The sequence below is a fragment of the Camelus bactrianus genome, chromosome 15 (genome assembly GCF_048773025.1).
Source record: "Camelus bactrianus isolate YW-2024 breed Bactrian camel chromosome 15, ASM4877302v1, whole genome shotgun sequence".
Lineage (NCBI taxonomy): Eukaryota > Metazoa > Chordata > Mammalia > Artiodactyla > Camelidae > Camelus > Camelus bactrianus.
The window spans coordinates 64,733,623-64,737,853 of NC_133553.1; positions in this window are offsets into that span (position 1 = coordinate 64,733,623).

Consider the following 4,231-nt stretch of genomic DNA (forward strand, 5'->3'; position numbering starts at 1 on the left):
GCACCTGAAGGGGATGCTGAAGACTCCCACCAGAGCCCAGAGCTGCGTGCCAACTGGCAGTGGAGGGTGAGAGGGCTGGGCAGTTAGGTACAGGTAGTTCCTCAGGGAACCCAGGCTCCACTCCCACCCACCCACCCACATACACATCTTGGCTCCCCTGGAACCCCACTTCTGATCCTAGAAAGCCCTGATGCTGGGGGGGGGGGGCGCTATTTACCCACAGGTGCCTGGGACCCAGCTCTTAGCAGCACAGAAACTGAGGGAGTCAGTCTCATTCTCTGAGACACTAAAAGTAGCGGAGAAGAGGGGTGGGGAGGGACTGGAGGTCCCTGGAGAAAGAGTCGAATAGGCTCAGTTTCTGGGAAATTGGCAGGAACTGGAGGCTCCTGGCACTGAGCAAGGCAAAGGGGCTCTTTCCCCAACTCAGGCGGCTCCTTGAAGAAACCCTCTGGAAACTTAGTCCTAAAAGGGTGTCTGAGGGGATCTGGGGTTGGGGGCCCCTCCCTGATGATCCTCCCCTCACTCCTTCCCGCTGTGAGTGGAAAACCTGGACCACCACGTGTCAGGAGAACTCCCAGTGGCAGAGAGTCACCAGACTCCAGCCCAGGACGCAGCAGCTCTCTGTAGCCAGACCCACTCTTCCCCTAAACCCCAAGCACACTAATGCCCAGGAAACTGCTAATGCTGAAAGGGAGGCCAGTAGCGCGGATGCAGCTGGGCCTCCGGCTGACACGGCCCTTTGGAATCCAAGAAGGGCTGGACCAGTGTGGGGTTTGTCAACACTGAACCTCGGCGGGACCAGAGCCTCTGAAAAAGCAATTTAGGCCATCGCCCTGCCCCCTGTTGGCTGGGATCGCCCCACATCCCCCATGCCGAACTTCCCCGATTGCTTTACAAAAAGAGTGGGGATGGGGATAAAGAGTCTGAAGAAACTCTCGGCGTGTCTAGCGTCTTGGCTGGGTTGAGATGCGTGAGACGGCGGTTGGAGAAGGGTGTTGAGGGCTGGGGCAGCAGGCATAAGATACTGGTCCTCTGGTCCCCGCGGCAGGGTGAGGAACCCTGGATCCTCGTGAATTCGAGCCAGAAGGACTCAGGACACCTGGAGCTCTGCGTCTCACTTACCCGGGGGCGAGAAGGTCCCCCCAGAGCCAAACAGCGTTCCAGTCCACCCGAACGCGTGCGCGAGCACATACACACACACTCAATACGGTCGACACTACACATCCCCGCCACGTGGCTGTACAGGGCACAGGTGCTCCCAGCCTTCTTCAGCCAGGACTCCGGGGAAGTAGTCCGGCAGAGCGCGGGTGGGAACCCAGTGGCCCCACAGGACTCGCTTCCTGGGCGGGGAACTGGGCAGCCTAGACACTGTGCCCCAGGAGGGACTGGAGGGCTCGAGGCGGCCCGGGTTCATAAACCTGCTGGGCCAGAGCCGGGGCTTGGCAAGGAGATCCAGCCCACCACCAATCCCAGCTTCACACTACACACACACACACACACACACACACACACACACACACACACACACACACTCCCCCTAAGCGCGCAGAAGCCTCGAGCTCCTCACTGGATTTCCGCGCGCAACCATGCAAGCCGGGGCCCCACTTCCCAGGCCTGCGGAGTAGAGAGAACTGGACCTCCTGCGGGAGGCCAAATCCCATACTGCCAAGAGAGAACGAGAGGAAAGAAGAAAGGACGCAGGAGGGAGACTGGGAATTCCCAAGAGTCAACACGGGGCTGGCCTGAGGTCCCCCCACCCCCCACTCTCCCTGCCAGGCTCGTCTCCGAAGCCCGGAAAGGGGAGGTGTCCCCACCTTCTCAAGGTCCTTGTTCCATGGGACTCTGTGCGAGGCCACCCGCCTCTCCTGGAGAACGGCCCGGCTCCCCCGGGAGTGCGTGCGCGCCCGGAAGCCCATCTACGGACTTCGGGAGAGGACGCCGGCATGGAGACCTGAGTTACTGGCACGGAAAGCCATCATCATTCACGAAATGAAAATTTAAAAGGATAAAAACAAACAAAATCCGGTAGGACTCAACAGGTGCTGTTCCATTTTTCTTTGAACAGAAACCGGGGCCTCCCATGTGGCCCGTGAAACAGCGAGCAAGGACTTGGTCGCCGGGAAGGTTCCAGCCGAATGTTTACTTTCTGCTTAGAAGTTTTCTATACCAGGCATGTCTTATTTGAATAATAAAAATAGCCTTGAGAGAGCCAGAGAAGAGAAATGTTAAAGTGCAGCGCAAAGATGAGGGACCGAATCAAGGGACCAGCGTCTACTGGGCTCGGGTGGCGAACGTCCTGGCCCTTGGGGAGTGGTCACTGTGGAGTTTGGCAGACCCTCTAGGCACCAGGCTCGGAGGGACCAAGTGCGAATGCAGGACTCCTGGTGCCACGCAGCGTGGGTCCTTCCAGCCGAGCTCGGTCCCGCTGGGTTACACGCCCCAGAGCTCTTATGTAACTATAAACCTCCTTCTTTCCCTCCAAGAGTTGGAGTGCCACGAACTCTTAGCCCCGGCAGCTGATCCAAGCTGCTCTCGCTCTGCACATCCTGGGCGCGATCCCGCCACTCCCCTCCCCCACCCAAATTACCTTGTGGCCGAGTTTCTTTCCTTCCTTCCTTCCTCCCTTCCTTCCCTCCTGTTAGTACAGACCAGCACGCCTCCTCCCCTGCCCCCTTTACCCTCCCTTTTCCCGAAGTCCCAAACCCTATTCTGGAGGCGCCATTAGTCACCCAATTAAATAACTGGTGCGCCCCGCCCACTTCGCCTTCGGTTGGAGACTTTAGAGATTGGACACAAACACACTCAACCACTCATATGCACCCTGGACACATACTAAGGCACTGACTCACAGGGGCTTTCTCATTTGCCCGCTCCTCCGGCTCAGGGAAGGATGGAGGCTGCACCGGCAAAGCACTGCACCATGCCACATCCACGTTCACCAGGCACATCCACCGACCTCGCCCCCACAGACACTCTCAATCGGTCCCTCTGACACACCGAAGCACCTTCGTTCACAACAGCATGCGGTGCAGTAAAGGGAAGCCAAGTCTGTGTTTATAGTGTTTTAGGGGATGGGTCACGGGCCCTCCCGCACAAGTCTGCCTACACAACTTGGCCAGGGTCTCTCAATTTTTCTTCCAAGCGCCTTTCTGAGTCAAAGGAAAGAAATCCGGGCCTGGCCTTTCCTGGTGCTGTCAGAGGAGAGGCTCGACTTCCTCCAACACTGGGATCCTCAGAAAGTGCTGGGGACTCGCGCTAAGCCCAGGGATACCCACTGCTCAGCTTCAAAGCCCCAAGGCCCGCCAGGCTTCCAGCCTCGATCACTTCCATCCACCCTTCCCCTCTCCCCAACCTGGTGAAGAGGGCGAGGGATGGGAGACTGAGACGGGGAGAGCTCTGGGGGTCGGAGGGCGACAACGAGATGTCCACCTTATTTCCCAGTATAGGGGTGCGGTTCCGGGTGAGAAGGCCTCAGAGCCGCTGGGGACCCACCCGGGCATTTGCACCCTACCACAGTATAGACCTCTCTCCATCCTCTCGGTTCCTGGACCTAGCTGTCTGTCTGCAAATCTATTTTCTCTCCCGGCCAATGTGGGTCCTTCCCTCAGTCCCCTTGCCCCACTCTCAGGCTCTTTTACCACATTCCTGGCCTTGCCCTCCCACGGAGCGCCGGGAGGGGCCTTCGGTCCGTGTTCCTGAGTGTGGATGGAAGTATGGGGGGGGGGGTGCGGGGCACTGAACCCTAGGCCTGAGCCCCCATCTCCAGCCCTCCACCCCTCCAAGCGCCCGAGCAAGGCCAACCTCCTGTTTTCTGCTCGGTCTCGCCGGGGTCGCCTTCCTGGAACACTTTGGTTATTGATCCCGCTGAAAGAGCCGGAGAGCGGAGGCCGCGCTTCCCTGGGGACGAAGGGAGTGGGGAGGGGAGTAGGCTGGTTGTTGGGGGAGGGAGTTGATAAACTTCAGGAGTGGGTGTAGGGCGTTCCTCCGTACCCCAGGACATCCCCGGCCTCCGTCTGCCGGGTTCAGTGTGAGGCTAGACAAGGGGTGGAGGAGTGAGGCCATCAACCCCCAACCCCCGGCGCAGCTCCCTCGCGCGCCGCTGGGAGTCGGAGAACCCCGACTCGGGCCCAATCAGCAGGGAGGGGTGGAGCGGCCGGGCGGGGCGGGGCCGGAGGAGGAGGAGCCGACGGCGGGGGTGGGGGCGCGAGGGGCGGGGAGGCGCGGGCTTGGC